Source organism: Leucoraja erinacea, chromosome 32 (genome assembly GCF_028641065.1).
Source record: "Leucoraja erinacea ecotype New England chromosome 32, Leri_hhj_1, whole genome shotgun sequence".
In the NCBI taxonomy this organism is placed as follows: domain Eukaryota; kingdom Metazoa; phylum Chordata; class Chondrichthyes; order Rajiformes; family Rajidae; genus Leucoraja; species Leucoraja erinaceus.
In genome coordinates, this window is record NC_073408.1 from 24815646 (window position 1) to 24829399 (window position 13754).

The 13754-nt window shown below is 45.4% G+C and overlaps 1 protein-coding gene across 6 annotated transcripts in view; it reads right to left on the bottom strand.

Annotated features, from left to right (window-relative positions):
* The window catches only part of LOC129712461 (rho GTPase-activating protein 32-like), a 570135-nt gene that overhangs the window by 124452 nt on the left and 431929 nt on the right, over positions 1 to 13754 (bottom strand). The window lies entirely within an intron of this gene.

Sequence of the window (13754 nt, forward strand, 5' to 3'; positions counted from 1 at the left end):
TGTGCATCCCACTCAATTTCACTATAAATGAACAATTCTATAAAGCTGTAGAGAAATGTTTAACACATCTCTCGTCTCATTATTCTAATTAAGCATTGATTGAAGTGGTTGCTTGCAGCAGATCCTGGAATTAAGTGTTGAACTGGATGTACCTTCCATTAGAGATGAGATGAATGGAAATTCAGGGGCTTGATCTGATAGCTGCTGTAGGGTTGCTCCCCCACTGATGGCAGGGACCAAGATCTAAGCAGCACAGCTTCAGAATAAGCAGTGACCGGTTTAAGTTGGAACAAGGAATAATTGTTTCGTGGAGCCCGCGTCATTAAACACATTCAAAGCTGAGACAAGGCCGATTTTTGTACTGTACGGATGTCAAGAGTAATGGGGAAGATGCATAGATGTGCAACTGAAGCCAAGATCAGATCAGCTGGCGGAGCAAGCTTGTACATCTGAGTTCTGTACCCATTCCATATGCGTTGTCACCAATGAATGCCACTAAGGTGAACTCCATGACCTGCCCCTCACCTGAGTTGCTGGCTCTTTCGCACCCATGCTGACCTCCCAATACCAGCCAGGCAAAACATTTAAGGACAAAAATGTGCAGTGTTGGATGTAACCAATGTCTTAGTCGCAAGTAGGCTACTGTAGTAACCAGTCCAGCACAACCTTTGTGGAAGCTATTTCTCAACATAAGAATTCACGTTGGGCTGATTTTATTTCACCCAACTTCTCTCAGGAACAAATTGAAGCACTACACAAACACTGAACTTATTGTAAAGGTTATTTCTTTGTAAACTGCAGATGTTTCATACTGTGATTGTGCAGCACTGAAATAAATGACCAGTGAATTAGATCTGACTACGTTCAGAGAGGAAAATATGCTGACACTGAGAGAACCCTCTCCTTCTCTCTCTCAGATTCACTCAGTGCAAGGTGTTGGATTTGGAGACGTCAAATAGAGACATACATCAATGGTAAGAGAGTATGGAGTGTTGATGCACAGAGAAACCTTGAGGTTCAAGTCCAAAGTTCCCTGAGAGTGACAATGGTAGATGGGACTAGGTGAGAGTAAGTGTTTGGCATGGACTAGAAGGGCCGAGATGGCCTGTTTCCATGCTGTAATTGTTATGTGGTTATATGGTGCAAGAGCAATATGGCCTATCTGGCTTCATAGGTCAGGTTATAAGATTTGGGATGTTCAGTGACAACTTTACAAAACACAGATTAAAGTGTTCTTGGAGCATTATGGAGACTGGTTGTCATGTATATGAAGGGTGTGATGGGGAGTCTAGAGGGGATTCGCCAAATTGCATAACTTTAGCTATGGATAGTCAGAATCTTTTCCCAAGGTAAGGGAATCAAAAAATAAGAAAGCATGGGATATAAAGTGTGAGGAAGGAATTTTAAAGGGGATCTGGGGGTGTTTTTTTTACACAGAATGTGATTGATATTTTGAACTCAGCTGCCAGAGATGGTGGTGGAATCAGATACAAACACTATGTTTAAGAGACATTAAGACAGACATTCAAATTGACAAGACGCAGAAGAATACCGATATAATGCTGGCAAATGGGAATAGTGCAGGTGGGCAAAAAGATCAGAATGGATATGGGGGCCTGCTTCTGTGCTGAACAACTGTATTTACAGTAAAGATATATAAAGCAACATTTTATATATTTCACTTTTTAGATATATAAAGTGTCAATATTCAACATCAATGGTGTAAAAGTGTTGGAATCTTGAACCACTAACTTGCCCAGCACTGCATTTGAACCCTTTTCCCAGCCAAACAGAAGAACAATACAATCAGATACCGCTGCTAGAACCCATTCCTAAATTGTGTTCGGTTTTGGTCACCTTGTTATAAGAAAAATGTTGATCTGGCAAGGGTGCAATGAAGATTTACGAGGATGTTGCCAGGACTCGAGGGTCTGAGCTATAGGGAGAGGTTGAGCAAGCTAGAGCACAGGAGGATGAGGGGCGATCTTATTGAGGTATACGATCATGAGAGGAATAGATTGGGTAAATGAATAGTCTTTTATCTAGAGTAGGGGAATCAAGAACCAGAGGACGTAGGTTTAAGGAGAGGAAAAGATTTAATATGAACCTGAGGAGCAACTTTTTTTTACACAAAGGGTGGTAGGTATATGGAATAAACTGCCAGAGGAGGCAGTTGAGGAAGTTTATGAACATTTAGATAGGTAGGTGGATAGGATAGGTTTGGAGAGATATGGGCCAAACGCAGACAGGTGCAACTACTGTAGATGAGGCATGTTCGTTGGTCTGGGCAGGTTGGACAGAAGAGGCTGATTCCACGCTGCATGGTTCCTTGTTACGAGTGGGGGGATGGGGAGTGAGAGCAGAGCTACGGTATATATAGGAGACCCTGGTGAGAGCATCATCTATAGTTGAAGGCGGGGAACCCACGTTCCCTAAAGAATGAGGACATCTCCGATGCCCTGGTTTGGAACACCTCATCCTGGGTGCTGGTACGGCGTAGACGGAAGAATTGGGGGTAGGGGTGGGGGGGCGGGGGGGGAGGGAAGAATCCTTACATGAAGAAGGGTGAGAAGAAGTGTAGTCCAGATAGCCATGGGAGTCAGTGGGTTTGTAGTAGATGTCGGTTAGTAGCTTGTTACCTGCAAGAACAAGTAGAAACAATGGGTCTGCCAGGACAGTCACGTTTGTGGATTTTGGGGAGAAAGTAAAATCGGGCCATGTGGGGCTGGGGAACGATGAGGTTGGAGGCTTGGGAGGGCAGGGAGCTGGAAGTGATGAAGCCAGTGATGGTGCTAGAGATAGTGGCCTGATGCTCGTCTGTGGGGTCATGGTCCAAGGATAAGTAGGAGGAGGTGTCTGAGAGTTGGCACCTGGCCTCAGACCGGTAGAGTTCAGGGCGCCAGACTACCACGGCACCTCCCTTGTCGGCAGGTTTGATCACCCAGTGTGGGTTGTTGCAGAGTGAGTGGAGGGCTGTACGTTCAGGGTGGGGGAGAGGTTAGAGTGAGAAAAGGGAGTGGAAACATTGAGGCAGTTGATGTCCCGCCGACAGTTTAAAGTAAAAAGGTCTAAAGCAGGTAGATGGCCATGGGGGGGGGGGGGGGCCATGGGGGGGGGGGGGGGGGGGGGGGGGGGGGGTCATCAATGGGGGGTGAGAACTCCTTCCCATGAAAAAAACGCTTGGATGCGGAGGCAACGGAAGAAGAGCTCCACATCGTGGGGGATGCGGAACGCATTGAGGTGGGGATGGAGGGGTACAAAGGTGAGGCCTCTGCTGAGAACAGACCTACCGGTATCAGAGAGGAAGAGGTCAGGGGGATGATGAACACACAGCAAAGATGGGGGTTGGGGCCGGAGCAAGGCAGGTGTATGGACAGAGGCCGAGATGATGTCTGGTAAGGGGGTGGTGGGTGATCAGGGAGGAGGGGGGTATGAGGACTATATGGGGATGGGGAAGGGCTGCGATCACATGGTGCTAGGGGGAAGGGGAAGACCCAGTGGAACACCCAGTCAGACCCCGTGGTGTGAGAGTCTGCAGCTTGGGAGACTGTTTTGAATGGTGGAGTGTCCACCCAGCAACAGTAAAGGAACAACAGTGTATTTGCAAGTCAGGATGATGCATGACGTGAAGGCGAACATACATGATCCTTGTTTGCAGTAGAATCACAAGGTTGGTAGGTGCAGGTGGAAGGCCCTGGGCAGGTAACGGCTCTGCATTCTGAGGCCATTCCACAGGTGGTGGAGACAATGAATATTTTAGGTGGTGCCAATCAAGTGAGCTGCTCAGGACCAGAATGCTCACGTACTGTGTCATGTGTGTTTCTTTCCCCACGCTATGGATGAAATACTCCTGCTGATTGTGGAACAGAGCCTTTTTGAATCACTGCATCGGGCAACATGTAATTACAGTTAAGAAAAAATATAGATTATTGGCAAACGTCAGAGGAAACTGAATGTGGAAGCAACCGCCTTCTTTTTTTGCTCTGCGGAAATTTCCAAACCTTTCTCGGCAGTACCTGGGATTTTACCAACAATCTATGATACTTCCTGGTGGCTGTTCAGTTTCTAATTAATTTATTCCACCAGGAACGAGAGCGCCCCAAAAAGGCAACAGATACTGGGCTGTAACGATGTCTGTGATCCTAATGCTGACCATCCATTCACTCCGTATTCAGCAGCTGAGTTTGGCTGTGGCAATATTTGTCCATCAGCCATCCTCTACATCAAGCACACTGCAGGAGACCATGACTGAACTGGTACATTAGTTCCACCTCCCTGACTTCCTTCCCCTTTTACTTATTCTCTCGTGGACTATCCACACCTGAACAACCAAGTTGCGTATTCTCTGCTAGATTCCGATTATACAGCAACCTGATTTACATTTTCAGCAACGTCAATGTTTCGCATTTAATATGTACTTGAATTTCCCGGCCAGGCTCCATCAGAAACAAACCATCATTTTGTACACACCGCAATCATTATTCCTTCATCTCACACTTAGTAAGGCAATCACAGAACAAATATTAACAAAAGGCAATGTATAGATCAGCCTTATACCAATCCTCGAGTCCACATGGCATCCAAGAGGAAGAATCAGAGATCTCTGTCCTACCAGCCCCTGTGTAAAGTTCCTCCACCCCACCTCCACTGCTATCTATCTCTCTCTCCCTACATGTTTCCTCTATTGCAGGACAAAGGTGAGCGAGTGACCACAGCTCATACCTCTGCAGGGAATACACAGGTTGAGGTGGGATGGTGGAATGAATCAGTTAAAGATATTCGGGTTTATGAGCCGAATAACCTTGTTCTAATGAAAACTCTGGACTTCTTGAATGATAATCGGATGACCTCTACAGACACTGCCAATCACAGAGGCCACTACTGGACTCTGCCCTCTCTGCAATGATAAGGAAAACATGGAAACGGTTAATTCATTCGAAAAAAGGAGAATATGAGCAAAGGGCACAGGTGCGTTAGAATTTAAACAGCACAGGCAGAGATCACATGCAGTCTGAGGCTCGAGATACTTCTCACTGAAACATGCAGTTATTTTTCAAGGACTGATTTTGTTTTTGCAGCAACACCATTGTAAGTGTCGTCACTCCAGTGCACAGCATGTAAGAAATGACGAGCTAATCCAGTGCAGATTTCACTCTGAACCATAGCTACACTCATCATCAGATTAATTGGAAATTACTTTCATTTTATGAGATGAATCAGGGTAGCAAGCACACTTTATTCCAAGCAAAAAACAAATTGCTGGAGCAAATCAGGCAGCATCTGTGGACGGAAATGGACAGAGGATGTTTCAGGTTGGAGCTTAGGATTCCAGCACCTGCAGTCATATTCAGCAAAGGGGAGGAGTTAGATCTTGACTTCAGGAAGCAAGGTGAAGTATATGCCCCAAGTAGCAGCAATGGTGTTGAAAAGGGGTTAAAGTTCATAGGCAGAAAAATCACGAACAACATTGCCTTTGACCAACTGCATTGAATCAGCATTTACATGGAAGCACACCAACACCTCTACTTCCTCATGTCTCCATCGCCTCTCACATAATCTACAAATGCACTATAGAGAGCATCCTATCGGGATGTATCACAACTTGGCTTGGCAACAGCTCTGTCCAAGACCGCAAGAAATTGCAGAGTTGTAGATGTAGCCCAATCTATCACACGGACCAGACCTCCCACTATCAACTCCATCTACACTTCATACTGCCTCGGGGAAGCAGCCAACATAACCACGGACCTGTATCAGCTCAGTCATTATTTCTTCTCTCCACTCCTGTTGGGCCCAAGATACAAAAGCTTGACACGCCATCAGATTCAGTTCCTTCTCTGCTGTTATCAGACTACAGAACCATATTCCTATAAGCTGGGGTGTAGTCCTGATCTTTCAATCCACCTCATTGCAGACCTTGGACTTTTTCTCTGCCACTGTAACACTTTAATACTGTTACTGGTAGTTTTCTTTGAATTTTGTACATGTGCATGGCTTGATTTTACTTATGTAATAACAGTATGACTTGATTTGACTGGATTGCACACAAACAAAACCTTTTCCTGTATCTCGGTACACATGGCAGTAATAAACCAACACAAATATTCTATTCTGAAACAGCTTTAATCAGGGACAACTGCAGTCACAAAGATAGGTTACTATGTTATTGGAATTATCAAATGTACTAACAGGAAACAACCAGAAAACTACATTTGGTGATAATTACTTTCACTTTACTTATCAGAAATAAAGGGTGCTCCTCAGGAGACGGGGAACCTTAGGTTATCTAACTGGCCCAATCCTTCACTCTATGGGTGGCAACTATAGCGCTCACTGTCTGGGCACTGTCTGGGCACTGAGCTCCAGTGAATCTGCTGCCTCTCTAAGCCCCCATCCACTCTTCAATAACTTCTACGGTGCACTTTAAATCCAAGCTTCAGATCACCAGTCCGAATACCTCCTGCTGTGATCATTTTAATCCGGTAATACTACGCAAAGGTTGAATATTTTACATTAATTTCCCTTTCTCTCATTTATAAATACCGTCTATTCTCTAAATGGAGCAAATCTCTCAGCTTCAGTGGCTGCCAGGTCTACATTCTCATCATGTGCAAGTAATTGTTATGTAAATCTGCTACTGGCTTTGGCAGGTGAGTAGCTTTTTGTGTTTATGCCTCCATGCTCAGGACTCACCCGCAAGCGGATATAATTTAATTGAAGCAAAGCAAACTGCTGCAGGAGTGCCAGTGCATATCAGCACATTGAATGCCCAGCTAAAACACCATAGGAAAGGGCAAACTCGGCAGCATGATACAAACAACGTTTCTATTATTTATAAGGTAAGCTAGAAATCATTCAGTGCTGATGTTTATACTTTTGCAACCTATTCAGATTGCAGAGAATCATTTAACAGACAAGTGGTATAAATTCAGACCAAAAGAGTTTAATTAAAGCCTAGCCTTCGTACCCATCTATTTTTCTCCTTTATCATCCTAGAATGCAGGAGATGCATTTTATAGCTGAAATAAATCACTGCAGATAACATTTAGGTTTCCATTGTGTTGGCAATTAAACCAGCAGCCAATATATCGCAGTATTTCTCTGACCAAGAGTGGTTAGTAATGAATCACCTTGAAGGTGTGACGACAACGACTGGTGGGGGTGGTAAAGAGCCAAAGCCCTACTAAACGAGAAACAAACTACACGGTGGCTTTTCTAATAATATTAAAAATGATCAATAAAGTCACAATCTAATTACCCAGAGTACGGACAGGCAAAATCATGTACCTGTAATACAATTTGAATCAGAAATTTGTTCCAGTCATCAAGTTCATTTCAGCTCCCTGCATGATCATGTCTGTTCCACCCCAGCTCTTTCCCCACAATCCTGCTAATTATGCCCTTGGAAGTACCTACCCAGCCCCATAGTTTAGTTGAGTTTAGTTTCTATGTCACGTACACTGAGGTACAGTGAAAAGCTTTTGTTGCGTACAAACCAGGGATTGATTCAGTTCCCATCACCTCCCCTCCTCACTGCCTCCCTCCACTCCCACACACATTTTTTGTGACAGGCAGCGAGATGCAGATCTGAACTACTGAGCAGAAAGAGTATTTCTAATCACAACCCCCTTTTATCTTTACCCAGTATTTTGTTTGGGATTTGTCAGATGTATTCTGAAAATCCATATACACTATAATCACAGCATTCCCTTCATTAACCTTCTGTGCTACCTTATCAAGAATTCAATCAAGCAAGTCAAACACAATTTGCCACTAACAAAACCTTGCTGGCTTTACTGTACCAACTCAGAAGATTGGAACAATTAATCAAGAAGAGATGAAAACTTTGATTACAATCACACTGTTCACATCCTCAGGAAGCTTCATAAATGTCTGATTGGGAAATATAATCACTGTTGCCTTCTTAAGATGTGTTCTGTGCCTTCAGTCAGTTTTCTCCACCCACCCACTACTCTCCCAGCAATGTTAAAACTGCCCTGTTAAAGACACAAAGGACCCATGCATGGCCGTCCGAAGGGCGGGGGAGGGTGCATTGGGTGCGACCGCACCCCCCTTTTTCCCTCCAGAGTAAGACAAAATCCAGAGGGGAAAAAAAAAACAAAAAAAGAAAGAGAAAAACAATCGGAAAAAAAATCTGGCCCGCGGGATAAGGGAGTACCCATTTCTGCAGTGTCTGCCCGCCCGATCCAGTGTCTCCATCCGTGGCGTCGGAGCCTCACCAACGGCTTGCCTGGCGACCAGGGGATCGTCCTCCCGTCGCCGGGCGGGAGTAGCTAGATCTGAACCCAGCGGCTGTAACCCCATCACCAGACGCCGCTGCGGCGGGGCCCGCTCCCCTCGCCTCCCTCTGCTGCCGGGGCCCAAGCCGTCTTCCCCCCACACCACCCCTGCTGGGCCCACACCACCCCCGCTGGGCCCACACCTCCCCCGCTGGGCCCGAGCCGCCCCCGCTGAGCCCGAGACGCCCCCGCCGAGCCCAAGCCACCCCCGCCGGGCCCAAGGCACCCCCCGCTGAGCCCACACCACCCCAGCTGACTCCCACTGGGCCACACCACTCCCACTGGGCCACACCACTCCCATTGGGCCCACGCTGCCCCTACTGGGCCCACGCCACCTTCATCTTCGTCCCGCCTGCCAGAAAGAAGGGGGGGATGTGGGAGGGGGAGAGGGAGAGGGGGAGGGGGGGAGGGGAGAGTGAGATGAGAAAGAGGGAAATGGGGATTATCTTTAGTGAGATTGCAAAATTAAGGTAGGTTTTAGAGCTATTATATTTTCTCCTACATATGAATAATTTTAAACAATATCAATTAATATCAAACAATTGGAACTGATAATACTGAAAAAAATAATACTTGTCCTTGATAATAATACTGAAAAATATGAATTCCATAGTTTATGACATAAATATACATTTTAATGGGATCATTATATACAGATGTAACATTTCCATCTCGAGATCGGGGGGTGGGGGGCGGGCAAATATGCGTCAAGCCGATAGCCTAATCGTTAAAGAGTTAAACGATAGCCTAATCGATAAAGAGCTGAGAAGAGGAATAGGAGCTGCCAAGGAAATGTACTCTGAGAAGTTGAGGAGTAACTTCTCCGCTAGTGCCTCTTCTTCAGTTTGGAAGGGCATGCAAGAAATCACCAGCTATAAGAGGAAAGCCCCCCGCTCTTTGGACAATCGTCAGCTGACGAACTACCTGAATGAGTTTTACTGTAGGTTTGAAAATCAGAAACGTAACCCTGGTACCCCCTCCCCAACAAAGAATGGACCCTGCACCCTCTCCTTCCCATTCACCACCTCACACCTACTTAAGGCAAGACTCCAGTAATGAAAAGAGTGGACCCTTTCCCACCCCCACTTCACACCCAATTACTAATTTTTAACCAGTACCTGCAAAGATGCACTGTCGCTACCTGCTTCAAGTCTCCACTATTGTCCCTGTACCCAAAAAGGTAAGGATTACTGGTCTTAATCACTACAGGCTTGTTGCACTGACCTCTGTAGTCATGGAGACCGTTGAAAGGCTTGTGCTGGCCAAGCTCAGATTCAGATTCAGATTCAATTTTAATTGTCATTGTCAGTGTACAGTACAGAGACAACGAAATGCATTTAGCATCTCCCTGGAAGAGCGACATAGCAAACGATTTGAATAAATAATAATAAGTGTCCGGGGGGGGGGGTGGTGATTGGCAGTTCTCGAGGTACGTTGTTGAGAAGAGTGACAGCCGCCGGAAAGAAGCTGTTCCTCGACCTGCTGGTTCGGCAACGGAGAGACCTATAGCGCCTCCCGGATGGCTGAAGCTGAAAAATAACACAAGCTGAAAAAGCTGAAAAATATCACAAGCCCTCTGCTGGACCCTCTGCATTTTGCATATTGGGCCAATAGATCTGTGGATGATGCAGTCAATCTGGGCCTACACTTCATCCTCCAGCACCTAGACCGCAAGGGGACCTATGCAAGGATTTTGTTTGTTGATTTTAACTCTGCATTCAACACCATTGTGCCAGAGCTACTACGGTCCAAACGTTCTGAGTTGACAGTGCCTGAACCCCTCTGTCAGTGGATCACCAGCTTTCTGACTGACAGGAAGCAGCATGTGAGATGGGAAAGCATATCTCTCAGCGTAGGAGTGCCGCAAGATGCGTACTCTCCCCTCTCCTCTACTCTCGCCACACCAATGACTGCACCTCCACAGACACCTCTGTCAAGCTTCTCAAGTTTGTGGACAACACACCCTGATTGGACTGATTCAGGATGGGGATCTCTCTACTCTTTTCAATTTGACATCTTTCCTATAACATGGTGCCCAGAACTGAACACATTATTCTAAATGCGGTCTCACCAACATCTTACACAACTGCAACATGACCTCACAACTTCTATACTCAATACTTTGACTGATGAAGGCCAAATTGCCAAAATACGTTTTGACCACCTGATATACCTGCGACACGACCTTCAAGGAACCATGCAATCATCAATCATTCCTCTGCCCACTTGGCTAATTGATCCAGATCCTGCTGCAATCTTTCACAACCATCTTCACTATATGCAAAACCACTCACATCTGTATCATCAGCAAACTTGCTAATCTTGCCCTGTTCTGTGACGTTTCACAGAGTGCTGGTGTAACTCAGCGGGCCAGGCTGAGTATAGGGGTTGGGAGGTCATGTTGCCGTAGCACAAGAAGGTGGTGAGGTCGCATTCAGAATATTGTATTCAGTTCTGGGCATCATGTTATAGGAAAGATGTCATCAAACCAGAAAGGGTACAGTGAAGATTTACGAGGATGTTGCCAACACTAAAGGGCCAGAGCTATACCGAAAGGTTGAGTAGGCTGGGACTCTATTTCATGGAGCACGGGAGAGTCTAATAGAGGTGTATAAAATCATGATTTGAATAGATATGGTTGAGTCTTTTGCCCAGAGTAAGTGAATCGAGGAGCAGAGGACATATGTTTAAGGTGAATGGCAAAAGATAGGAATCTGAGGGGTATGTTTTTCACACAAAGGGTGGTAGGTGTATGGAACAAGCTGCCAGAGGAGGTAGTTGAGGCGGGAACTATCGCAACATTTAAGAAACAGTGAGACAGGTACATGGATAGGACAGGTTCGGAGGGATATGGATCATACTAGGTGGGACTGGTGCAGATGGGACTTGCTGGGCTGAAGGGCCTGTTTCCACACTGTATCACTCTATGGCTCTATCTTTCCCTCTCAAACACATTCTCCTGCCTTCTCCCCATTACCTCTGACACCCGTATCAACCAAGAATCTATCAATCCCCTCCAGAAAAATGTCCATTGACAACCTCCACAGCTGTCTATGGCAACGAATTCCACAGTTCACCACCCTCTGACTTAAGAAATTCCAGCTCATCTCCTTCCTAAAGGAATGTCTTTTAATTCCAAGGCTGTGGCCACTGGTCCTAGACTCTCCCACTATTGGAAACATCCTCTCCACATCCACTCCATCCAGGTTTTTACCAGGCTGGGACAGACTGCAACAGCTTTGCACCATGTCCCAAAGCTTGTGTACTGTCTTGCATCACCCAAGGCAGCAGAGACATTATAGGAGAGGGCAAGCACCGTAACAAAGTAGCTCACGATGGTTTGGGTAACATTCAGGAATGTCTATGCATGCTACATCATGAATATTACTGAAGAACGGTCTTGACCCAAAATATAATCTCCAGAGATGCTGCCTGACTCACTGAGTTACTCCAGCACTCTGTGAGTCATCTATCCATGTTCTCCAGCACTACTCCAGTGAAACGTCGCCTATTCATATTCTCCGCAGATGCTACCTGACCCACTGAGTTACTCCAGCACTTTGTGTCTATTTTCCCTTCACCCATCTGCCCAAGCTCACTTTCCCCCCTCCTTTCCTATGTTCCTTTCCACCCATAAACCTCTCTCTGCCTTTACATTTCACTCCTCTTTCAAATCTGCTCTACTTATCTACATGAATTTTTCTTCTTAACTTTTTAGTCATAGAATGATGCAGTGTGGAAACAGGCCCTTCAGCCCAACTTGCCCACACGAACCAACATGTCCCATCTAAACTAGTCCCATTCACACGCGTTTGGCCCATATATCCATCTAAATCTGTCCTATCCATGTATGTGTCCAAGTGTCTCTTAAACATTAACTACCTCCTCTGGCAGCTCGTTCCATACACCCAGCACTCTTTGTGTGAAAAAGCTACCTCTCAGATTCTTGTTAATATCTGAAATATTGGTCATAAATTTGGTGCAAAATGCTCCAAAATAAGGCTCAGAATGCATCAGAGAGCATCTAAAACCCCAGACCCCTGGCATCGAGGGACTTCACGCTTCCCGCTCATGATGTGCGCAGCTCGTACACTATTTCACATTCAATTTTTTGTAATCCTGTCATGGAAAGCTTCGTACGGGCCTGCTGTGGGTGTGACCTTTCTAAAGTATCCTTCCTCTGTTTGTCTGAAACCTAGATCACCTATCTTCAACAGCACCATCTCATTCCTCAGCAGGACAGGACTTCCTTCAACTGGCTTTATTCCCATTGCTCTTGCTGAACATATATAACACTGCCCCGTTCTTTCCATTCATGGATCTTTAGCTCTCAAGTTATCTCCCATCTTGTCTGTACATAGCCCTACAGTGACACTGAAAAAAACACAAATGTCCAGATCTTGCTGGCACAGAGCCGCTGTGGGCATTCGCCTTCACTATCTCTCTCTCCCCAGACTAATCTTAATCTGATACGGAGGGTTTACCTTGAGTCCCGATCCACCAAGCATATGGTGAGAAATCCCACATCCCTCAAAAAAAAACTTGTAAAGCCCCAAATCCCAAATACAGTTAAGTGAAAAACGTTTTTTCCCCGATAATGGAGATGTCTAACACCAAAGGGCATCAGTTTAAGGGAAGGAGAAAGAGGATTAGTGGAGATCTGAGGAAAATATCTTCCACCAGAGGGTGGTTGCAATCTGGAACACAGGTTCTCTTTCAATTGGCAAATATGTGAGTGAACACTTGAGTTGTCAAGGCACAGAATGCTGCGGTCCAATACTGGTAAACGGGACGAATATCGATGGTCGGCGTGGATGAGATGGGCAAAAGCTCTATTTATGTGTTGTAAGACTACGACTTATGACATCTACAACTTCCCCTTTCTCCGCAGCACATGCTTCTTCTTAAAAGAACTCCACAAAATTGGCGAGACATGATTTCTCTTCCACAAAATCATGCTGACTTTGCCGTGATAAGCTTGAATTTTTCAAAGTGTCCTGCTTTAATTTTCCCTGTGACAGATGTTAAGTTAACTAGCTTGTAGATTCCTGCTCTCGATCTACCTTGCTTCTAGAATAAATCAGTTCTCTTTGTTCTTTTCCAATCTGAAGGAACTGCAACCCTGAATCTAGGGAATTATTGAAAATGAAAACTAAAGCACCAACTATCACACAAGGTATGTTTTTTTAGACCCTGGAGTTGATCAGGACCCAGGAGACATGTTAGCCTATAGCTCCATCATTTCCCCAGTGGTTGCAATTTTGACAAGTTTCTCCCTCCACCCCCATACAATTCAGTTATTTCTGTGTTGTTACTCTTTCCTTTATAATGAAACAAAATGTGTCTTCTCCAGATTCACTTTCTACAGGACTAAGCTCGCATGAATAACTTCTGATAATACCAATGGAAACTCTTACTTTTAGCTTTCATATTACTACTTTTATTTTATTCTGC